This window comes from Crassostrea angulata, chromosome 8, assembly GCF_025612915.1.
Source record: "Crassostrea angulata isolate pt1a10 chromosome 8, ASM2561291v2, whole genome shotgun sequence".
In the NCBI taxonomy this organism is placed as follows: domain Eukaryota; kingdom Metazoa; phylum Mollusca; class Bivalvia; order Ostreida; family Ostreidae; genus Magallana; species Magallana angulata.
The window spans coordinates 41,257,037-41,283,607 of record NC_069118.1 but is presented as its reverse complement, the minus strand read 5'-3'; the positions used below and the strand labels follow the sequence as shown (position 1 = coordinate 41,283,607).

Genomic DNA, 26,571 nt, shown 5'->3' with positions numbered 1-26,571 from the left:
AAAACTTTGACCCCCTCCCAATTGTGGCCCAAACCTTACCCCGGGGGTCATGGTTTTTACAATTTTAAATATACACTACCTGAGAATGCTTCCACACAAGTTTCAGATTCCCTGAGAAGAAGATTTTTAAAGATTTACTCTATATATTCTATGTTAAATTTCGACCCCCATTGTGGCCCCACCCTACCCCCGGAGGGTCATGATTTTCACAACTTTGAATTTACACTACCTGAGGATACTTCCACACAAGTTTCACCTTTCCTGGCTGAATAGTTTCTGAGAAGAAGGTTTTTGAAGATTTACTCTATAGATTTATATGTTAAACTTTGACTTCTAGTTGTGGTTCTACCCTACCCCTGGGGATCATGATTTTCACAACTTTGAATCTACACTACCCGAGGATTTTTTCCAAACAAGTTTCAGCTTTCCTGGCTGATTAGTTTCTAAGAAGGATATTTTTTAAGATGTACTTTATATATTTCTGTGATTAACTTTGACCCCCCCCCCCCATTGTGGCCCCACCCTACCCCTGGGGATCATAATTTTCACAATTTTGAATGAATCTACACTACCAAAGGATACTTCCAAATAAGATTCAACTTTCCTGGATTATTAGTTTTGAGAAGAATATTTTTAAAGATTTACTCTATATATTCCTATGTTAAATTTTGACCCCCATTGTGGCCCCACCCTGCCCCTGGGGATCATGATTTTCACAAATTTCAATCTACACTACCTGAGAATACTTCCACACAAGTTTCAGTTTTCCTGGCTGATCAGTTCCTGAGAAGAAGATTTGTAAAAATTTACTCTTTATATTCCTATGTTAAATTTCGACCCACCATGGTGGCCCAATCCTACTCTCAGGGGTCATGATTTTCACAATTTTGAATCTACACTACCTGAGGATGCTTTTACACAAGTTTCACCTTTCCGGGCTTAATGGTTCTTGAAGAGAAGAGTTTTGAAAACTTCTCAAAAGTTTTCATCAATTTCTAAATATCTCCCCTTCAAAAAGAGTTTAGTTATTTTTGGCAAAATATTGCATATAGGATACTCCATTTCACAGAATACGGTTGGTAGTGTTCATCAATTCGGGTTTGACATGGATTATGGATACAAACCCGGTGTGCTGTTACATTGACATATTTTCACTTGTTCATATTGAAAAAAATTCTAATGTTCTTTTAAGAATGATAACCGTTGATTATGATAAAAGCAATTTCTTTTTTAATTAAAGAAACATTATTTAAAAGATCCTAGTAATTCATGTAACACAAGCTCCATATATTAAATAAGTTTCTTGCAAAATTAGGATGGATAATCCCTACCTTTGTCTACCTAAAATAAGGTACATAAGCAACATACCAGTATCATAATCTTGGATTTAACTTGGACTTGCACAGCCACCTGACTCAAGGGAGCGTGAAACTCAAAGATCATTTATTTTGAGATCCTCTCCATCTTGAAGTCAGTTTTTTTAATATCTTTAGTTAGTTTAATACTTGTACTACCAATTAAATCAGAAATGTGTATTATATTTGCAATTAAGAAGAATATTTTCTTGTTCCCTTAATCGTTCTTTGAGAATGCAACAAATGGCTGAAAAAAACAATTAGGATTATATAATTTGCAAAATAAGTTACTAAGTTGTAGGCACTGATGCGACTTAACAGGAATATTCAACATGACGTAGATGTGTAACTGAAAAAAAAATGCATTCAAAAATGTGTGACATCAGCAGAGCGGGTGATTGTATACAACACAACGTTTGGGAAGAACCCACAAACAGCCACTCTGCTGAACATTCCCAAGGTGCCTCTGACCTGCAATTGAGAATATTTCCCCATTGTAAATTGTGATGACAAGATTAAAATGCAAAAGCAAAGGCAATATATGAGTATAACTTTAGAGCAAGTCAAGTTGACCTATTCAGGTATAATAGTAACTTTAAGATGAAATAAATATTACTGTAAATATGTGTACGTACATGTAGTATTGGGATATTCTATTTTTTTCCATTTTCTGTGCAGAAAGAGGTTCCCATTAAATTAGGAATGACATAAAATGCCATGTGTAATATGGTCAATTTAGAAATATGCTAATTCAAATCCATGCTATTTGTTCAACAAGAGGAGAGTTGTTAATGTATTTGTTATTGTAAACGGTATCCCTACGCCTGGAAAATTAAAATTTCGCCTGAACAAAATACGCCTGGAAAATGAAATGACGCATGGAAAAGGTTAGGTTAATGCTTTTAAAGTCCTATTTATTATACAATATCAAGTGACCTACAAACTTAAAAAGCCATTTCTTTTTGTCCAGGAATTCAAATACTGTCATGAGTGTACACTTAATTGAAACTTAACCTTACTGTAATTTCCCTAACACATCAATTGATTTTGACTTATCAGAGGATTGCACTCCTACTAGAATTTTCAGGCGAAATTTTGTTTCAGTGTTTTGGCACTTTCTTTTGGCAACGAACCCTAAGAACGACCTTTTCTACTGACAGAGGCGTTACTTTTCGTAATTCTGTCTCTGTCCGAAATACCGCCTGAATTTTAAGATTTTGCTAAATTTTATCTATTTTCACGACATTCGCACAAGCAGGCCATAATCCAACCTAAAATAATTAGGGTCACAATTTCGTTTAATAATTAAAAAATCAGGTATGATGCTTATCATCAGTGTGCCTATCTGTACAACTGAACTGCAAATAACTTCCTTTCTTGAAAACTGCAGGAAGAGTTATTTTGACACTTGATGCACAAAATGCCCAATATTATGTTAAAATAAAGCTAGTCATTATCATTACAGATGTTAAAGTATACCATAGATTTGATGCTGATTCATTTGAACACTGGCTTATGAAGGTTGTGGAGCATTTATATTAATGTATGATTCCAAACAATTCCAGTTTGTGTTCAAAATCCCACAACATATGATATTTTTATTTTCAAATCCTACATTTGTATTTTATCACTTTTTTTCTGATTTGTCTGTGTAAGTGAGCTTGACAAACTATTTAACTACAAAAGTAACTTAAGTGTAATGTATAATTTCAAGCATGCAGCTTATCCTATTTCAGAATGGCTGAGCCTATAGATGATGAGGTAAATCCAAGAAATGTGCAAGGGTCAACCCCAGGAGAAGTGCTTGCCATTCTGGTCATAGCACTGTTTTTGCAGGTAGTCTTGTTAGCCTGGTTAGCCTTGCTAGTCATGGTGCTAATTGTTATACAAGCCTACATTATTTACAAGTAAGTTAATGTAGCAAGTTTAAAAATTTACATGCTTTTATTTAGAAAATAAAATAAATATCTTTCATTTGGGAGGGGGCACAGAATTGACATGTTTTATTTTAAATAAAATGAATCATTCATCACCAGAATAAAAAATTCAGTGGTTTCTGTAATCTTAAAGCTTTCATTGCATAGAAAAACAATTACACCACCTTTAAGTCACCAGTAAGGACTTCATTGAAGATTGTTTTTCGCCCTGTGTACAGTACTCATACAATAAAATCAATCAATTGCCAATTTATTGTTCTATTAAAATTGGGATTCTTTTATTAAATTTTATTTATGGGATTGTTACCCATGACATGAACAGAAAGCAAGAGTATAGGTGGATTTAGGTTATGATTTAAAAGTTTATTTATTATTTTACCAATAGGATTTTTTTTTTGGGGGGGGGGGGGGGTTGGGTTGCAGACTTACGTCAATAAAAAGTTTTTACTCTAAATTGGGGATTGAGTGTGTAACAGACAGTTCTAAACGTTTGTATCAAAGATATATAATGTGATTTACACTGTCCCGAAGAGCAGGTAAAGGATGCAGTTGGTACACTTTATTTTTTCTAAAAATGTGTTGGGGGGGGGGGGGGGGGGCTTTTGTCAAACCACTGACTTTGGGGATTTAAAATTTGTAATAGTAGGTGTCCTGTGCTTAAGTCTTACGTAAATTAAAAAAAAAATCAATAATTTTGAATGTTTACTCTGTCTACTGATGAATGAGACAATATCCTCAGCGAATTAAAAATTCTATTCGAGCAGTGCTCAAACAATAGAATCAATCAATTTCCAACATAATTGTTCTCTGTAAATTGGTATTCTTTTGTCGAGTTTAAGTTCTGGGTTGATCGAATTCTTTTGGTATTTCCTAATGATAGGTTTTTTAAACACCTTTATCATGTTGGATAAAAAACTTTAAAATATAGTGCTGCAAAGTGTAAAACGCAGTCCTGTGGCATAGACACGTCAGCGTATTACTATTCGAGTAGTACGATTGGTCCTCTGACACCGACTTCAGAGGAACTTCATCTTCCCGTCTAATAATGAAAAATAATTATGCTCTTTATCGTGTTCATATTTCTTGCAGTCAGAAAAAAGGAAGAAAGGGCTATGCTGTTGTAATTGATACAATATACTGGTGTATGTTTTTTATCACTTTGTTTGTTCTTATAAAAGTGAACAATTAATATCACAAACATTGAATTGGTACATATTTAATTAGGAGAAATGTATGCCTTAAGTTTGTTATTAACTGACTAAGGAAAGGTATCGGGTCGATCAGTCCCATAGACGGCGAGGTTTCGCAGTCAGTAAAAAACCTACTGTTTTGTTTTTCTGAGGTTTATCAATTGAGCATTTATTTAAGAAGAAGCGATGATATTCAAAAATTCATGCAAAAAGTGACCCTACAATCATGTACATCTTGTCCAATTTGACACAGTCGAAATCTTTAAAATAATAAATCTTCATTTGAGAATCTTTGCTGCACAATTGCATTGTTATTTAATTGTTGATGTTTGCTCCAGTCTCCCCGATGAAGTTTAAGCAAATCTAGAAGCTTCTATTTTATTCTGCTCCAAACACAACAATTGAACGTAATTTAAAAGAGCAAATACTCTAATTTAAAAGTAATTTTAATGGACAATTGCTACAATTTTTTAAAAAAACTCAGATTCTGTATTTATTCTTATGAAAAATCAACATGAATAGGAGAATTGTCTGCCATATTGCCGAATATCAACCCTCGCCGAAAAGACAAAGAGACCAATTCAATCACACAAATGACAAATCGTAACCATTGCTGAATAATTTTGGAATACGGAAAAATGTCACATGTCACATTAGAAAATAAAGAATATCATCGTAATTCAGACTGTCATTATCAACATTACCATCATCGAAATATTGTTATTCACCATCACAAACACCACCATCACCACCACCAACCCCACCATCGTCGTCAACATCATCATCATCATCATCATCATCATCATCATCAAAACATCGTCATCAACATCACCGTCTGCTTCATCAAATTACCAATCAAAACAATACGGCACAACAATATGTTAGCAACACTATAACACAACAAAATTATCTCTGAGCTGTATAATATTAGTAGCATTTTTATTATTACATATGTATTAATATAAAATATTGTATTTAAAGACAACATTTAATACAGTCTGTGTATTCTAGTCTCATAGAATCACTAAGTAACGTGAATGCATTAGTATTCTAAGATAGCGGTAAACAAATGACGTCATACTTCCGGTGGCTAACTTCCGCTAAACCATATAAATGAAAATGTAACATCAAAAATAAAGCATATAAACTACATTTTAAAGCACAATTTTATAATACAGTAATACGATAAACCTAACGATTGACAAAATAAAATTCCCTTTAAACGCTCTCTTTAAAGTCACACCTGAGCGCACACATAGGTAACATCGCTGTGAATTATAGCCAAGGTGACTTTATAGGACGGATATTCATAATTAATGAAATACAAAATTTACATTGATTAAAGTACTAAATCAATACTCCCGACGGTCCTCTTTCTATATCCTTGTCAAACTGTTTCAACACAGTATGCCACACAAGATTGATCTAAACTGCCCCCTCACATATGCGTTTCACTAGCTTGACAGGTCTGAACTAGCACCTATTCATAGGGTCGGCTCAGCTCATTGTAAAGAAATATGGGGAAAAGATATATTGGGTATGTTCGATTGGCACAGTTAATGTCATACTCTGTGACGTCATTTGTTTTATTCTGAATATGTAATTATTTGACTTAAATCTCTTCATTAACATGGATGACAAAAATGACAATTATACAAACTGTCAACCATCTCAAAAATCCATAAAACGAAATACAAATTCAAGGCAGAGCAACACGGACCACTAAAAAGATAGAGGTAGGATCAGGTGCGTCGGAGGAGTGAGTATCTTCTGCTGACCGGAAAAAGGAAAAGTCAGTAGACAATTAGGTGATCAATTATGGTCTAACAATTATTATGGGAAACACCAGTCAACATGCAATCCAATGGAAGATTAAAGTACCTTGTTATGTTATATTATGCTTTTTTTTTTCTTTGGGAATTAAAAATATATCATGTTTATTAAATTTATTGTTAAAACAATTTGCACAATCTTTTAAATTAATCATCGTCTTACCTATCAAGAGCAATGAACACAATTGAGGTAAACTGTTGGGTTTCCCTAGCATGATGCATATATGCACGAATATTCCTTCAGATCTTTGAGTCGCTTAGAACATGTATATTCAATTCAAATATCCATAGTATCTCATATTCAAATTGTAATACATTAGATCAAATATTCTTTTCAACAACAAATTATGATTCTGTTGTAGTCTGTAATGAAAATGACCATTCACATATTGAAAATTTTATCGTCGTGTAGTTAAGATCTATTTTGAAAAGAAATAATCATATTGTTTTCTAATTTGTACAGTAATTAATAGGTAAACAACTTAAAAGTTTCTTAGGCTTCACATCGTTGTATGAATTGGTACTGTGCTGTTTACTTATTTAACTATTATAAACAGGTCTTATATTTGTTCTTTTCAAATCTTACAAAATTAAAGAAAATGAATATTCACTGTCGCATAGTAAAACAAAAAGTTTGTCCGACACTCTGAAATGAAATAAGTGTATTTTACTAATGCTTACAATCAAACCAAACTGTATTTTTCTCTAGGGAACTTTCATCATGAAATGAAAATACATGAAGAGTTACAACAAGATGTTTAAGGCAAATATCTCCGGAATATTTGCTGCCTACATTGGCTGTCGTCACGTCAAATATTTGGCCCAAAACATGTTGTTCAATGCCCAGAGTAGCAACTTCTTCCTAATGCCAACGTTTTCGCAGAAAAGAGAAACGCAATTTATATTTTTAAAGGGGACGTGGACCATGGGACATTGAAGTAAGGCAATTAAGGTATGATGCAGAAATCAGCCCATTAAACTATTTTTGTTCAGCTTATGTTGACACTTAGATGAACCCGTACCATTTAGTCAACTGAATTTTAACAGAAAGGTCCAAAAAGGTGACTGAATAATATAACTATTCAGTAATATTTTAAAAATAGTCAGTCAACTTTCATGTAGCTGAATGACAAAAAATTGTTATGTGATTAACTTTATCAGAAAGCACCCCTCTTAAAGGCCTCAAAATGTTAAGAATAATACTGTAAACGTATTATATTTGGCGTGTACAATATTTGGCGGAAATTAGTTTTTGAACAAGTTGGTGTAGATTTGAATAAGCGTATTCCTGAACGTGACTATTCTTTCACATGTATGTATGGCAGTTAGCGATGTACTTGATTTAGCGGAAGCCACATTCCGCCAAAAGCACTAAATAGAATACGCAGCCAAATGTAATACGTTTACAGTACCACCTGGCAGAGGGAAAGATAAAAAATATCTGCTGTTTATCTGTATATCCGTCGGTAAACCTAGTTTACCTATTATCTCTCCTTCAGCAACACAAGGCCAAATAAAGAAAATGAAATAAAATGTCATGGTACACCTTCAAGTTGTAACGTACTACTTATCGAAATAAAAAATAAAATCAAATATCACTTTATAAACATTTTCTTTCACAAAATTGTCTACTAAATACGTAGCGCTGTAGGTTAGATGTTTCGCTACGATTCTGTAATTCAGAATTACCTTTCCAAAATATTTAAAAACGCATTTTTGGGGTTAAATATTGTGTAATTTCAAAAAGTATTTTAATTATAATAAAAACCTTAAGGTGGAAGATATTATAGATATAGAATAAAATAGAATTAAAATATAATGTTTTCATGGAATCTAAAATTGTAATTTAATTGGTTTTAACAGAGCAAAACGCTTGATAGTTACCAATGTACTTCCCTCAGACGACATTATTTTTCAGGTGAGTCATGTGGCAAATAAGCTACTTGTTTGATTTTCTGTTAAAATGCTTTTATTTTATAGTACCTTTTCCAAATAAAATATTGACATGAATTTAAATGAACCGTGACAAGATGTACAGTTAAGACCATATAATGAACTACTTTTACTAAAACACAGAAATAAAAAAAATAAACAACAACCCATTTTAGTTCTTGATTAGTTTAAAACAATCAAAGACCAATTATTATTTTTATTCAAAATTTGTAGTAGGAAAAACAAACAGTATTCCAGCTAAGAGTCCTCTTATAGCATTACTTTGGAGTGGCCTCTTGGTAGCCTCCCAGAGTGTGATGATGATATCTGAACCTAATTTAACGAGTTTGATTATTTAACAAACTGATTAGTTTTCAAAAACAGTAGCAACACACAGTTTTACTATTGACTAGCCTCTGTGTAGCCTCTGATGCTACCTATGACGATACGTAAAGAGAATAACCAACAGATTGATTGAGGTACCTATGATATCATTTGAATTTGATTAAAAATTTTATCATTATTTCAACACAGTAGCCTCCCATAGACCTACTATGGAATAGCTTCTTGGTAGCGTCCCGGTGTGAGACTAACTATTGAGTCATGTAATAATTAATTACCAAAATACAGGGGGAGGCTATTTAAGTGCATTGTACTCCTTATTCAAAACTGTTCCAGATCATTCTATATTTCGAGATTTATTAAAATTTTCATATTATTTAATATAATACAAAATATTAAAATAATGCATTAATGTGTTTTATACATGCCTAGTTATATATTAATTGAAACACCATTTGATGTAGCCAATCATTATAAATTATTTCACAAGATTATTGTGGATTATATTATCCTTTTCTGGTTTTCAACTTGTCAAACGTAAATTTGATTAATTGTTCATTAAATCAAGATGAAAGGAAATTAAAATAGTATATTTTTCTTTCTTTTTTACTATCATACAACTTGGCATAGAAAAATGTAATCAATGTTTAGAATGGAATAAGGACTATATTTTTGGCGTAATATTGGCGTAGGAAAATATCACATGTTGCGCAATTCAGAATTGCTGCAGATTATATTTATATAATGAGTCTGATTTAGCATTTTAAAAACAATAACAATAATGTTGGATTTTTTTTACTAATGTGAACTTATGTGAACTAATGTGAACTAACTTGGGTTTCAGAATATGTTTTTAAAATATGATTTGCCTATCAAATAACATTTTTATAAGCTTTTTAAAGCGCCCATTCTATACATTGATTTTTGTGAAAAAATCACTAAAATCAGTTTTTCTCTCTTATGAAACGGTCAATATATTAGCTTTTATGTTAATTTATATCTTTATATAAAGTCTTCATAATACATAAAAATTAGAAATATTTGATTATTGGAAGCATAAAAGAAAAATCAAAATTTCTTCAAAATTTAAGAAAATTAGAGGAAATGCGGGCTAAGCAATATCAATTTTAGTATAAATATTTATTCCAATTTAGTAGTATAAGCTGATAGACACTCTCATGGTCTATGATTTCATTGAAGATTTGAATCTTCAAATCTTAAACAAACGTCTACAGAACTATAACGAGCTACACTTATTTTTATCACTCTTTACGTTGAAGAAAAAGGTAGTGACCTTGACCTGACCTTTATCCGAAAACAAAAAGGTCAAATTTAATTTAACTGATAGAATCATTAAGTAATATGATCCGTTTGACTGTGTCAAAATTTCATGCATTCCTTATTATAAGAAGTATGTTTGATAATGAAAAGACTTCTTCCTTAAAATACATTTTGAAAAATTACTTACATGTATTACAAATCTTCCTTTCAACACTAGACCACACATGGGATGTGACCCGAATTACAAGCTAAACAAACAGTACATGCATGTTAAGCTCACCTGAGCCAAAGGCTCAAGTGAGCTTTTCTTATCACAATTTGTCCGTTGTCTGTCGTTGTCGTCGTTGTCGTTGTTGTAAACTTCTCAAATTTTCATCTTCTTTTCAAGAACCACTGGGCAGATTTCAACTAAAATTGGCACAAAGCACCACTCGGTGAAGGGGATTCAAGTTTCTGCAAATGAAAGGCCACGCCCTCTTTAAAGAGGAGATAATTGAGAATTATTGAAAATGTGTTGGTAATTTTCAAAAATCTTCTCAAAAACTATTCGGCCTCAAATGCGTAAACCTGTGTGGAGGCATCCTCAGGTAGTGTTAATCCAAGTTTGTTCAAATCATGGTCCCCGGGGGTAGGGAGGGGCCACAAGAGGGGGGTGAGGTTTAACATAGGAATATATAGAGGAAACCTTTAAAAAAAATTCTTCTTAAAAACTATCAGGCTAGAAAAGCTCAAATTAAAATGGAAACATCCTCAGATGGTATAGATTAAAGTTTGTTCAAATCATGGTCCCCGGGGGTAGGGTGGGGCCACAATTGGGTGATCAAGTTTTTCATAAGAATATATGGAGAAAATCTTTAAGAATCTTCTTCTCAAAATCTTTTAGGCCAGAAAAGCTCAAATTAAAGTGGAATCATCCTCGGGTAGTGTAGATATAAGTTTGTTTAAATCATAGTCCCTGGTGGTATGGTGGGGCCATATTGGGGGAATGGATTTTTACATAGGAATATATAGAGAAAATCTTTAAAAATCTTCTTCTCAAAAACCTTAAGGCCAGAAAAGCTCAAATTAAAATTGAAGCATCCTCATTTAGTGTAGATTCAAGTTTGTTCAAATCATGGTCCCCGAGGGTAGGGTGGGGCTACAATTGGGGGATCAAGTTTTACATAGGAATATATAGAGAAAATCTTTAAGAATCTTCTTCTAAAACACTATTAGGCCAGGAAAGCTCAAATTTGAGTGGAAGCATCCTCAGATAGTGTAGATTCAAGTTTGTTCAAATCATGGTCCCCGGGGGTAGGGTGGGGACACAATTGGAGGATAAATTTTTATACAGGAATATATAGAGAAAATCTTTAAAATAACTCTTTTAAAAACTATTTGGCCAGGAAAGCTCAAATTGGCGTGTAACCTTCCTCAGATAATTTAGATTCAAACTTGTTCAAATCATGGTCCCTGGGGGTAGGGCGGGGCCACAATGGGGGGATAAATTTTTATATATAGAGAAAATCTTAAAAAATCTTCTTCTCAAAACTATTAGGCCAGGAAAGCCCAAATTTGAGTGGAAGCAACCCCAGATCATATAGATTCAAGTTTGTTTAAATAATAGTCCAGGGGTAGGGTAAGGCTACAATGGGGGATGAATTTTTACATAGGAATATATATAGAAAATCTTTAAAAATCTTCTTTTTGAAGACGTGTTGCCCAGAAAATCTGAAACTTGTGTAGAGGCATCCTCGGGTAGTGTAAATTCAAGTTTGCAAAATCACAGTCCCTAGTGGCAGGGCGGGGCCGTGATGGCGGTTTGAAATTTTACATAGGAATAAATAGAGAAAATCTTTAAAACTATTATGGGAAAGTTTTTGGTCCAAAACTCAGTACTTAGTATGAAAGCACAGGTTATTCAGATTTAAGTTTGATGAAAATGCGTATATCTACCCCTTTCGAATTGATCTGAGGCTGCAAATTAAAAATTCGGTGCGTCTCTTGAAAAGTTATCAAATAAAATCAAAGAATAGTATACGGTAAATCTGACAGGTATATAAGGCTAGATGATTATCAAGATCATAAGTCTCCAAGGACAAGATGTTAGGGTAAGTTGAATTTTTAGAGGATTTGCAGTAACTAGGTAGCAGATACTTTCCTTATTAGTCCAACAATTAAAATTGTGCATAGTTTATGATATTATAAATCAATAAAATACATGGAATACTTCTTGTAGTGATAAATTCTTATATGATTATCATTTCAAGTCTGAGACATCGCTGCATATGAATAAGGTGTACCGATATAGGGCGGTGTTACTAGCTCACAACGGACAGGGGAGCGTTAACGTGACATGTCCCCGTCATTATCGGGAAGACCTGTCCGACTTAGTTCATATGAGCCTACTTTGATGGGCGGAGCTCCGTTCCTGGTGACAGGGATGTTGATGGCCGTGCGATTGTTTTGAAACTTCGGTTTCTTAATCAGATTCTAATGTTATAAATATATGATATTATAATCTGTAATTATATAGGTCGATAACCTTTTTTTATTTAAAAAATAAATTTTATTTTTATTTTAGAAACACTGTAACTGCCATCTACATCATATGTAGAAACAGTTTGCTTATACATCTAACATATTTCCTCTCTAACAGACTGCACAAAACGTTTCAAGACACAATCGCAACATATACAAAATGCATTCTTCCGAGAGGATATTTACATCAAACATTAAAAAAAATTAGCAAACAAATTCTAATTCTGAAGATGATGGAATTCATTTTTCACCAAAAAAATCCCCCAATAAAACCTTCATGTTATTACCTCGACTCTTTAAATTCTTAAAGTTCAAATTATGATCATGTTAGAAAACCAATATATATATATACATCAATTTAAATTCCATCTTGTTTTGTAATGATTATTACAGGTAGAATATCCACGTGGTCCAAAACTACCCTAAATTTTCAAAAAATTTTTGATCACATGCAAGATGCAAGATAGATCACATGAAGTTTCATGTGACAGTGTACCTAAATATCAGTTGGTTCCCCAAACATTTGCACATAAAAACGAATGCTCTCTAAGTTTTCCGCATAAAGGTGTTATGTTTAAACATCAAATCTTTTACATAAGCAAAATGTTAAACATAAATTCTGATTTAAAAAAAAAGATTCTTTTGAACAACAATTTCATTTTTTTTTTTTTTGCAGCCTGCTGTGTAATTGACCACTGACGTATTGTGCATGTACGTATTATCGTCTTATAATCATCGTAACAACCTATTTTGAAAAGGATTGAGAATTGTGTTTCCAATTTGTAAAGTAATAACAAGGTAAAGTAAATTTGATAAAATACAAGTTTCTGAGAAACCATTTTAAAAAAAATGGCTTATATCTGTTCTCTCTTTCTAATCTTGTAATGTAAAAATTTAAATACCTCCCTGTTGCATCGTTTCTAACAAGCTTGGTCCAACGCCTTAAACAATCTGTATTTTTACTTGTTGCTAACAATCAAACGAAAATGTATTTTTTTTAAGAACTTCAATCATAAAATGAAAGATCATAAAAATCCATGTACCTTTACAACAAAATGTTTGAGGCAAACATCTCCGGAACATTTGTTGCCTCTATTGGCTGCCATCAGGTCAAATGTTTGGCCTAAATGATGATCTTCTCTACCATTCCACTGAAGTTTTCGCAGAAAAAGAAAACCAATACATTTTTAGGACCATAGGACATCTCAGTGAAGAAATTAAGGTATAATGAAGAAATCAGCGATTTAAACTAATCTCGGTTCAGTCGAGATTTTCTGATCAATTTTTTTCAACTGCAGTTGTCAAGAACATTTACAAGATAAACCTGTACCATTCACAGTCACCTGAATTTTAACAGAGAGATCCAAAAAGGTGACTGAATGATATAACAATGACATTTAGTAATCTTTTACTTATCTTTCTGTTAACTTTTAGCTGGTTGAAGTATAGTAGTCTTCAATACTAGGACTATACATAAGTTTATCTCAGAAATACAGTTTTTGTAAAGTATATTAACGTAAAATCAAAACATATTACTTTTGGTTAGTGTGGGGTCACGATTGGAGAATCGGAAACTTTCGCGGGTAATGTAGACAAAAATTAGTGTATATCATTGGGGGTAGGATTGAGCCAGATTTTGAGTATCAAATTCTTACATAGAAATCAAATATTAATAGGAATATCATTTTTTAGCTCAATCCATGCGACCTATAAAGGGTTAAAATGTGCGTGAGCATCTTCGCGTATTGTATACTTTACTTTGTTTAAATCAAAGTCCTTCCTGATATGATTTGACCACAATGGGTTAATAGATACAAGTATCCTCAAGAAGTGTAGGGTAGAGTAAAAAACTTAATGATCTTTGGGTTAGGCGTATATGGAGGAATTGTTTTGTATTTAGTAAAAGTATTCTTCCCGAAAGTTATTTAGCTAGAAACGCTGAAACTGGGATGAAAACATCTTTAGAAATAGCAAACAAAAGTTTTCAAATCATGATTTCCGGGGCAAGGGTTGGTCCTCAAAGAGGCGTTGAATTTTTACAAAGGAATAAATGGAGATTTTCAAAGATCTTATTCGAATATTGACCAGAATAGTTAAAACATGCATTGAAGAATCCACTTTTTTTTTGTAGATGAAAATTTGATAAAATTCAATCGTAATCCTTTGAGGTCAGATTAAGCCACTTTGGGGTTGATATTTTATATAGAAATAAATAGAGAAAAACTGTTTTTAAAAAATATTTTTGAAGAAACGTTAACCAGAAAATTAAAACTTTCGTGGAAGCATATTTCAGTCTTTGCAACCAGAATACATGGAATTTGTGTATAAGCATCTTCATGTATTGTAGACTCAGCTTTGCTTAAATCATAATCGATGTGGGTGAATTTGTCCATATTGAATAAATAGATGGAAATATATTAAGGTGGTGTTGATGAAAGTTTAAAACATCATAATCATTGGGTGGGGCCAATATAGAGTCTCAAATACTTTCATTGGTAAAGGGTTTGCAATTATTAAAAACAGTACTTAGGCTCAAAAGCTGAATCTGGGATGAAAGCATCTTTTCAGAAACTGGACAGAGTAGATGAAACTTGTTTGAAAGCATCCACATTTGATGTACACGAACAAATGATCAAATCGTGGGGGAAGGGTGACGAACATTAGATTGTTTACTTTATACATAGCAATAGTTGACATACAAAACATTTTAAAATATTTTACACAGAACCTGTTCGTTAACAAAAGTTAAAACTTTTGTGAAAACATCCTTTTGTAATGTAGAATATATTGTGTTCAAATCATGATCCCAGGAGGAATGATTGGATCACAATGATGATTCATAAATTCCACTAAGGATTATACAAACAAAAAGCTTAAAAATTAGTTCTCTCAAATAATCCCATAAAGATGTAGAAATTGTGAGAAGTCATTATCAGGAAATGATAATTACAAAGTGTTTATATAATTACGCCCGAGGGTAGGTTTGAACTAAAGTGTGTTTGGGATGGGGGGGGGGGGGTCCGTTACTAAGACCGTACAGAGGTTACCAATCACATTAGCAATCATTATTATAAAAATCCCTGTTACATGTACCAAAAAGTAGATGCTTGTTTTTGAGGATATCAGGTAGTGTTCGATTGTTAAGTATTGTTCAAATCACTATCCCGTGATGTAAAGCTTGAGCACACTTATTTGATTTTTCAAATTGCTAACCTTTGGGATAGGTTGAAATCCGATGGGGCTTGAATTTTATAATATTTTTTAATAGAGAATAAGATTTTTTGATATTGTATTTTCAAGTTTGTTAAAATCATGATCTTTAGCGGTCAAGGAGAGGGGATGGGCACATCGGTAGGGGTCGAAAAGTTTGAACCTTTGTTGAAAGATCATGAGAAAGTGTAGATTTTAGTTTATTCGAGTCGTAATCAAAAATAAATAAGCAATTACGTCAGAAAATATTGGAACATATTTGCCTTGTGTGAAAGTATCCTTCGGTAGTGCAGACTCAACTTTGTTCAATTGTTATTCCCGAGACAGGATGGAGCCACAAAAGGGGGGGGGGGCGGTTACCATATTTTTACATACAAAATATTTCATATTAATTTTATTTTTTTCAAAAACTTTTGGGGTAGAAAAGTAAAACTTGTATAAAAGCATCTTTAGGTAGTGAATATTCAAGTTTGTTAGAACAATGATCTCATGTAGTATGGTTTGATCATACTTTGGGGTTTATTTTTACATACTGGGACTATACATAAGTAAAATCTTTAAAAATATTCTTCTCGAAAACTATTAAGCCTGAAAACGTGAACCTATGGAAAAAAATTCATTAGGTAGTGTAGATTTAAGTTTGTTTAAATCATGATTTTCTTAGATAGGACAGGGCAACAGAGCGAAGATGGGGTTGTACAGAGGAATAAATAAAGAATAGAATCTTTTAAACATTCTTTAAAAAACATTCAGGCCATATAAAATGATAGGTGTATTGAATCATCCTGAGGTAGTGTAGACTCTTGATTGTTTTAATCATAATCACCAAGGGTAGGTAGGTGTAGCCACAATTAAAGTGAGGGTTGGGGAGGGTAAAATAGAAATATATAAAAATATTTTAGAATATTTTCAAATACCATTAGGTCTTAAATGTTAAAGCTTGTGTTTAAGCACCCTCAGGTATTGTAGACACAAGGTTTTTCAAATCATAGTTCTAAGGAATACAAAAGAATTACTATCGGAGGAGGGGGTCAAGTTTTACATCAGAATACATTTTGAAAAAAAAAATCTCTAGAAATTTTGTCAAACACCATTTGGGCAGAAAAAAATTAAAACATGTGTAGAACCATCTTCCGGTAGTGTATACTCAAGTTTGTTCGAATCATTACTTCGGGGGTAGAGTTGGCCATTCTTGGAGGGAACAAGATAATTTTAAAAAAGGAATAAATAAAGAGAAATTTTTCAAAAACCATCGAGTAAAAAAGAGATATAGATTGGAATCTTTTGGAGATATTCTGTTCAATAGCCAATCACAAAAAACTTGTACTTAAGCTCCTTGATATTTTGTTGATTTAAGTTTGTTCGGATTATGACCTCCAGGGTCAGGAAAGGTCCCAAACCGCGGTTTAAAGTTCTTGAATTGAATGAATGGAAAACAACTGTTGAACTATTTCTCTTAATAACATTAAGGGTATTATTCATGAAATGAATATAGATGCAAATATTATCAAATTTTGTCACGCCGTTACATTTCTTGGTAAAAAAAAAAAAGTCGACTGGGAATATGGTTAAATCTTAAGTAATTATATATTTTAGTTATGTGAAGAAAATCATATTTTTAAGCAAATAGAAACTTTTGATGTGTGATATAAACAAAATAATTAACGAAAAGAGAGAAAGAAAATATTTTAGATAAGTAAATTAATTTATACTACAGCGGATAAAAACCACATTTAATAACAATTCCGAATAAGAATAATTTGCACTCTCTGTGAATGGCAGAAAACACTTTACAAGTGTTTTCTTTACGACTTAACAATGTTTTAACTCTTACAAATAAATTACATTTGGATTTCCTTGTCTGTCTAAAGTAAATGTAATCATTGTTTAAAATGAAACCAATTCTCCTTTAAGTGACGAAAACAGAAACACACCAGAGTCTATCATTTTGTATGACTGCATGCAAAGATATGATGTTTTTTTTATTTAAAGCTGCATCGAAGAAACTTTCTGTCTTAAAGAATGGTCTGCATTTTCAATAACATGATGCAAAATAATGTTTGTATCAAAAGTGTTACTTACCTTTTATGTGTAACAAACATTAATGCAGCTTATTATGGGGTCCATTTTTTAAATGAGTACATTACAAACATGAATTAATATTTCTGTAAGAACAATTAAGAAAACGAAAATTTAGAGTTTGAATAATTTGTAGTCTATAAAATATGCACTTCATGATTGGCAAAAAATATGATTCGACAACTTATGTACGACTTAACAACTTTCAAATCTTAAAAAAAAAAACCCAGAGAAAGTGAATCCCGATCCCGATTAAAATACAACATTGCATGTGATTTTTCCCAATGACATCGCTACGTAAAAATATAGATCAACATTTATAGAATAATAACAAAACAGGTATACATTTGCACTATTAGGCGAATAAATATCTTTAAGACAAGTTTATCTCAGAAATACAGTTTTTGTAAAGTATATTAACGTAAAAACAAAACATAATACTTTTGGCTAGTGTGGGGTCACAATGGAGAATCGGAAACATTCGCGGGTAATGTAGACGAAAATTAGTGCAGATCCTTGGGGGTAGGATGGAGCCAGATTTTGAGTATCAAATTCTTACATAGAAATCAAATATTAATAGGAATATAATTTTTTAGCTCAATCCATGTGACCTGAAAAACAGTAAAATGTGTGTGAGCATCTTCACGTATTGTATACTTTACTTTGTTTCAATCAAAGTCCTTCCTGGTATGATTTGGCCACAATGGGTTAATAGATACAAGTACCCTCAGGAAGTGAAGGGTAGAGTAAAAAACTTAATGATCTTTGGGTTGGGCGTAAATGGAGGAATTGTTTTGTATTTAGTAAAGATATTCTTCCCGAAAGGTATTTAGCTAGAAACGCTGAAACTAGGATGAAAACATCTTCAGTAATAGCAAACAAAAGTTTTCAAATCATGATTTCCGGGGCAAGGGTTGGTCCTCAAAGAAGCATTGAATTTTCACAAAGGAATAAATGGAGATCTTCAAAGATCTTCTTCGAATATTGAACAGAATAGTTAAAACATGCATTAAGGAATCCACTTTTTTTGTAGATGGAAATTTGATAAAATTCAATCGTAATCCTTTGAGATCAGATAAAGCCACTTTGGGGTTGAAATTTCATATAAAAATAAATAGAGAAAAAAATGTTTTTAAAAAATATTTTTTGAAGAAACGTTAACCAGAAAATAAAACTTTCGTGGAAGCATCTTTTCAGTCTTTGAAATCATGAAAGCTGGAATTTATGTATAAGCATCTCCATGTATTTTGACTCAGCTTTGCTTAAATCATAATCGATGTGGGTAGGATTCGGCCATATTGAATAAATAGATAGAGATATCCTGAGGTAGTGTTGATGAAAGTTTAAAACAGCATAATCATTGGGTGGGGCCCATATAGAGTCTCAAATATTTTCATTGGTAAGAGCTTTGCAATTATCAAAAATAGTACTTAGCCTCAAAAGCTGAATCTGGGATGAAAACTTAAAAGTTAAAACTTTTGTGAAAACATCCTTATGTAATGTAGAATATAGTGTGTTCAAATCATGATCCCAGGAGGAATGATTGGATCATAATGATGTATTATAAATTCCACTAAGGATTATACAAACAAAAAGCTTAAAAATTAGTTCTCTCCAATAATCTCAAAAAAGATGTAGAAAGTGTGAGAAGTCATTATCAGGAAATGATAATTAAAAAGTGTTTATATAATTACGCCCGAGGGTAGGTTTGAACTAAAGTGGTGGGGGGGGGGGGGTCGGTATTAAGACCGTACAGATGTTACCAATAACGTTAACAATCATTATTCCAAACACCACTGTTACCAAGAAGTAGATGCTTGTGTTTGAGATATCAGGTATTATTCGATTGTTAAGTATTGTTCAAATCACTATCCCCAGATGTAAAGCTTGACCACAATTATTTGATTTTTCAAATCGCTTACCTTCGGGATAGGTTGAAGTCCGATGGGGCTTGAATTTTATAATTGTATTTAATAGAGAATACAATTTTTTGGTATTGTATTTTCAAGTTTGTTAAAATCATGATCTTTAGCGGTCAAGGAGGAGGGAAGGGCACATCGGTATGGGTCGAAAAGCTCAAACCTTTGTTGTAAGATCCTCAGAAAGTGTAGATTTTAGTTTATTCGAGTCGTAATCAAAAGCAAATAAGCACATAGAAATATTGAAACATATTTGCCTTGTGTGAAAGTATCCTTCGGTATTGTAGACTCAAATTTGTTCAATTGTGATTCCCGAGACAGGATGGAGCCACAAAAAGGGGAGAGGGGTGGTTGCCATATTTTTACATACCAAAAATTTCATATTTATATTATTTTTTTCAGAAACTTTTGGGGTAGAAAAGTAAAACTTGTATAAAAGCATCTTTAGGTAGTGAATATTCAAGTTTGTAAGAACAATGATCTCATGTAGTATGTTTGGATCATACTTTGGGGTTTATTTTTACATACTAGGACTATACATAAGTAAAATCTTTAAAAATATTCTTCTCGCAAACTTTTAAGCCTGAAAACATGAACCTATGGGAACCAATCATTAGGTAGCGTAGATTTAAGTTTGTTTAAATCATGATTTTCTTAGAAAGGACAGGGCTACAGAGCGGGGATGGGGTTGTACAGAGGAAAAAATAAAGAACAAAAATCTTTTCAACATTCTTTAACAATACATTCAGGCCATTAAAAATGATAGGTGTATTGAATCATCCTGAGGTAGTATAGACTCTTGATTGTTTTAATCATAATCAGCAAGGGTAGGTAGGTGTAGCCACAATTAAAGTGAAGGTTAGGGAGGGTAAAATAGAAATACATAAAAATATTTTAGAATATTTTCAAATATCATTAGTTCTTAAATGTTCAAGCTTGTGTTTAAGCATCCTCAGGCACTGTAGTCACAAGGTTGTTCAAATCATAGTTCTAAGGAATACAAAAGGATTACTATCGGAGGAGGGGGTCAAGTTTTACATCGGAATACATTTTGAAAAAAAATCTCTAGAAATTTTGTCAAGCACCATTTGGCCAGAAAAAAACTAAAACATGTGTTGAACCATCTTCCGGTAGTGTATACTTAAGTTTGTTCGAATCATTACTTCGGGCGTAGAGTTGGCCATTCTTGGAGGGGAACAAGATAATTTTAAGAAGGAATAAATAAAGAAAAAATTTTCAAAAACCATCGAGTAAAAAAGAAATATAGATTGGGATCTTTAAGATAGATTTTGTTCAATAGCCAATCACAAAAAACTTTTACTTAAGAGCATGTCTACGAGAAAACCATGCAAAAGGTGGTGGGAGCAAGGTTCTCTGATCAACTTCATATTTTGTGTGTAACAGTGTGCATCTATATGAATTAATTTTCCATAAAAAAAATTTTGATGTGGTCAGTCTAAACTTGGTTCTGCAGCACTGTTACTAAAAATAGCATTTTGACCCTTTTAAGAATAAAATTTTGTATAATTCACCAAAATATTGTTAAGAATTCTGAGTTTAGTTTAAATATGAATTCAAAAAGTCATTTAGAGTTAACACTAACAAGGTACACTTGTGAAATTCATTTTGTGAGAATTCCCATATATTCTTTCTGTGAAGTGCAGATAGGTCACGAATCTGGCATGTTTCCAACTTTTTGTAAAGTTGTGAAAATATACATTTTTTAAATGCTTAAAAGTCAGAAAATGGCACTTTAAATTCACTAAATCTGTTTCTAGTTATAAAAGGACATTTATCTTTACAATATATCAAAAATCTGTCTTTGGACTCTCAATAATATTGCAAATATATTGTCTTAAAGTTGGACATTTTTCTACTTTTAAAACTCTCCAGAATCTGTAGTTTGGCATTAGCTTTACATTGTAACATGTATATTATGGGAAAAAAACCAGACATATTCGCGAGCCAAACAATATTTTACTGAACTGAAGGATTGCTTCAACATGTTTCAAGTTGTTTTTTTTTAAATCAATGTCATTAAAACACGAGAAATCATGGGAAAATGGGAATTTGAATACACATGTAAGCTGAAGTGGACTTATTTGCCAGTGCTACACATTAAGACAAGCAGAGTGCCCATTAGATACACGAATGAATAATTACAGGTGCAAAACTACAAAATTCAAAGTACTGAAATACTTAAAGCCGGGCTCTTTTGGTGTGTAATTTTACATATTGTTTACCACAGATTGACAATCTCTCTCTCTCTCTCTCTCTCTCTCTCTCTCTCTCTCTCTCTCTCTCTCTCTCTCTCTCTCTCTCTCTTAGTTCATCCGGTCATTAAACAAAATAAAGATAATGAACCAAAACTGCATGATTAAATTTAATAATCGGTTGAAGGTATGTATTTTTTTTTTCAATTTTAATTATTTCTAGGTCTTATTCTAGATCTGCTAGATACAGGTTACAGATGAAAAGACTCTCAACTGCCTTTGTTATATCTGGCAGGATATCACTGCTTTGTTTGTCTAGACATAGTTTTGTTCGTTTGTGTATATCTAATTAGAGTCTATTATTTGTCCATACTTGAACTAGTGATTTTTTAATTCAGGAATAGGACCAAATTTCAAAGCCACCCCCCCCCCCAAAAAAAAAACAAACAAAAAAACCCACCCAAAACAAGCGAACAAACAAAAACAAAAGGATCACCTCCATGAAAAAAAAAATGATTAAACATATCTTTGTTGAATTTAACAGAATATTTTCAAAAATGTGGAAGTGGTGTGGTATCAATTGCCAATAAATTTCCATCACATTAAATAATCATAGAATAAGGTAGATTTGGTAATTATTTTTGTCCGACAGTATAAAGAATTGAACTTTTATTGTTTGAGGGGTAGAGGGACCCGACATCAAGCCTGAAAAAATGTTAATAAAAAATATGATACATCATAAATTACGCTTAAAATTAGTAAATATTAGCGTAATATAATATAGAGACACATTTTATTAGCATTTCATTTTTTCAATTTTTTTAATCATAAGACAATAAGAGAGTGTAAAAATTTTGACTTTTTTATTAAACTGCTTCATAACTCTGGGACCAGGTCTTCTTATGATGGGTTATAATCCCAAATAACAATCCCACAAAAACAAGTTATGATGTCTATTTTAATATTTGGGATAACTTTTTTATACCCGTAGTTTATGTTTATATTCATATGTGGTTTTCGCAGGTTGAGATCCCCGGGGGAAAGTGTAACCTAACACCTCATTTTTTCCTTTACAACTATATTTTAATTTTAAGAAAAGGTACAGTCGTTTTACCGGTAACGAATCAGTATGCGGTTTCGTCGTGCATGTGACTATTATTATAGGAATTCCAAATGTTTTTATTTTTGTTTAAATCACATTTCTTTGTCCTTCTAAAATGTAGTATCAAACTTCTGAAAATATAAAGGATGAGTTACGGAGATAGTAATTTCAACACCTCCTCCATTTTCCTAGTTTCGAATTCGTTTTCCAGTATCGAATCAAGTGCCCTCTATTACTTCTGACCGAATATTTTGAGGCGAGTTAATTTCAAAAATGTACTAGAGGTACATGTTAATAGACTTATAAATGAAGAAAGAAAAATAATTGTGGGAATACGTCATTTAAACAAATAATATGATCGTTACTTTTATTATACCTTTTTCCCGTCAAATTGAAACTGAACTTAAACAGTTTTCATTTGCGTTACTTTATGAAATTGAATTTTCCGGAAAACACTCTATAATAGTAATTGATGATAAGTAATTGTCATTTGCCTTTGTTTTGTCCGTATATCTATCAATATATCCAGCGAAATAATGCCTCTATTGCAGTGAACCGAAACTAGGAAAACTACACGTGGTTCTATTTGAGGTCGTAATTTCATTCAAAGCTCCATTATTATTTAATATGATGCATTATCTTATTAAATGGATTATAATTACTAATTATACACCAAATAGGGTCAATAACAAACTTATTTTCATAGTTAGGTTTAATTGTTTTCACACTTTCGTTTTTTCTGCCTTGCATTTCCGGCAGCTCATACCTGGGTCACCTTTTTAATTTGTAAACAATTCGGTAAATAATTGTGCAAATGTCAAACAACTTCACACACTGATAGAATATTTTTTTCTGTATTATAATTACCTAGCTAGGGTTTTTTGAAAGCTTACCTTCGTCTTTTAGCAATATTTTTTCTAAAAATTATTCGATACTGGCAAATATTCGTTACCGGTAAAACGACTGTACAAACTTTGATTTTTTCCAAGAGGAGATCAACTGCTAATAGAGAGGTAGGGAGTAGACCTCTCTATTAATTTCAGATGTACTTACTGTGTTACATTCTCAAGAACTTAAAAAACCCTGCCCCCCTCCCCGTCATTTCAAGATTCCATGAAGTCTAACCTTAACATCTAAAGGGTAGTTTTTAGATGGCCAGTGAAATGTACACATATAGAAATGTGATGTCTATTGCAACAGACTCCGATGATAACGATGAAAAATTGCACAAGGCATTACTAGTGAATTCCGAATTATTTCAACATAGAAAGAATAATCTTATCGTGACCAGGCTACGCTCAGGTCATACCCCATTATAAATCAAATCTTTGTAAGAAATCAGTTCTCGTTTTTGTGGATTTTTCGAGTAAAATATGATAATCTGTGAATGAGATTATCTTGGAAAATTTCCCCTTCATCTATTTTAATTGTACTTCTATCACAACTTTGTATATTTTGATTAAAATTTCGTCCAAATGTGCTGCTTAATTATATCGGGACAGAAAATAGCAGTTTATAGACTAGATACAAGTCTCCATCAAACTTCAATATCTGATATAGTGAATAACACTAACAAGATGGGGCAATTTTTGTGCAATTTAAATCATTCAATATCATAACATATATTAACAACACTCACAGCATTTCTCAATACTTACACATGTAGCCTGAACTTGAACTTGTATAGCTTTGTCAACATTCTGGCTAGTTTACCTTCTCTACAGAAGAGCGCAACAGGGGAGACAATTCTAACAGTAGTAATGAAATGCAAATGTAATGAATAAGAATTCAATGAGAAACAATGATATCCCCTATTTTTTTTTTAATTAAAAGCAAAATAGGGTGGGGTTTTTTCATGTTTAATTACAAATATTGACTTCAGTGGATTAAAATCGCTTGTAAAATAAAATTTCAAAAACCAACAAATTTTTATTTTATTTGAAAATGGGATGTTTTTGTTAATTTATTACTTTTTAGTCCTTGAGAGTCCAAAGATGGATTTTATAAATTTGTAACAATACATCAAACAGTTTCTTATTAACACAAAATTTCAAAAAATAACGTGCCATTTTCTGAGAAATTCTTTCTGAAAAATTGACAAAAATGTATAATTATCTTATCTTGGCATCCTGTCAACATTTACACCCTTGGGACTTCATGGTGTAAATAGGTATATGAAAAAAAATATGCAACGATTAAAGGTTTGAACTTCCTCTTTAAGAATATAGTCTTATTTTTTTCAAACATTGTTTATACATTTTGTAATTAATTACTGAATTTGACAATTTTTCTCTTAACTTTTCTGGATTTTAGAGACTAATTAACCAGAATGCAATACTGGACGTTACTATAAATAGAAACATCCAGTGCAAAAACAAACATCATATATCTGACCCTAGATGGGTATCCTTTAAATCTATGATAAAATTCTGTTCATTCTTGAGACTTGCTGCCGCAGCTTTTTTCCATATTTGCATGGTTTTCTCGTAGACATGCTCAAAAGCTTCTTGATATTTTGTAGATTTAGGTTTGTTCGAATTATGACCTCCATGGTCAGGAAAGGTCCCAAACAGCGGTTTAAAGTTCTTGAATTAAATGAATGGAAAACAACTTTTGAATTAATTTTCTTAATAACATTAAGGGTATTATTCATGAAATGAATATAGATACAAATATTATCAAATTTTGTCACGCCGTTACATTTCTTGGTAAAAAAAAGTCGACTGGGAATATTGTTAAATCTTAAGTAATTATATGTTTTAGTCATATGAAGAAAATCATATTTTTGAGCAAATAGAAGCTTTTGATGTGTGACATAAACAAAATAAATAACGAAAAGAGAAAGAATGTATTTTAGATCAATAGAATAATTTATACTACAGCGGAGAAAAAACACATTTTTGGGAGGGTTACATGTAAATCATACATAAAATATAAAAAGAAAGATTTTTTTAGTAGAATAAATGGTATGATATGTGAAATAATATGGAAGCATACAACATGTACAGTAAACATCCTTTTCAAATTTTGTCTGACATAACATAATTTATCCCAATTTCTGGTTTGAAGGAAAAATATTGTTCAGATTCCAATTTATTTGCTTTGAAATATTTAGTGAGAAGTTATTTGAAGAGGGCATTAAAGCTATTGATTTTCAAAAAGACATCAAGCTAGTTTTAGGATGTTTTAGATATATTCATTCGATGAATGCAGGCTAGAAGTAACAATTTTTTTATGCCGGTGGGGTGGATTGGGAGTCCAAGTTTATAATGAGTACATGTACAAAAATGTATTAATATTCCTGAAAAAAAAAATACAACTAAGAAAACAGAAATTCCGAATAGAAATAATTTGCACTCTCTGTGAATGGCAGAAAACACTTTACAGGATTTACGTACGACTTAACAATTTTTTTAAATCTTAGAAATAATAGAAACGAAAAAAGTGAATCCCGATCCCGATTCCAGTACATTAACACATGTGATTTTCCCAGTCGCATCAATACGTTAAAATTTAGATCAACATTTGTTGTATCATTCCAAAAAGGTATATATTTGAGTTATTGGGCGGTTTAATATCTTTGAAACAAGTTTGTCTCTGAAATACAAGTTTTGGTATAGTGGAATAGTGGAAACATAATACTTATGGTGTGAGTGTGC

General features: G+C 32.1%; 1 long non-coding RNA gene across 2 annotated transcripts in view; it reads left to right on the top strand.

Moving 5' to 3' along the window:
* Window positions 1-3,828: 3,828 nt before the first annotated feature.
* The window catches only part of LOC128158946 (uncharacterized), a 30,591-nt gene continuing 7,848 nt past the window's right edge, over window positions 3,829-26,571 (top strand). Inside the window, exons 1-5 of one of the 2 annotated variants that reach the window (XR_008240071.1) lie at window positions 3,829-7,266; window positions 8,178-8,232; window positions 10,258-10,456; window positions 13,066-13,187; window positions 13,392-13,611. This is a non-coding gene — a long non-coding RNA (uncharacterized LOC128158946). The remainder of the gene's footprint in view (window positions 7,267-8,177; window positions 8,233-10,257; window positions 10,457-13,065; window positions 13,188-13,391; window positions 13,612-26,571) is intronic. The other variant, XR_008240070.1, reaches the window with a different exon arrangement.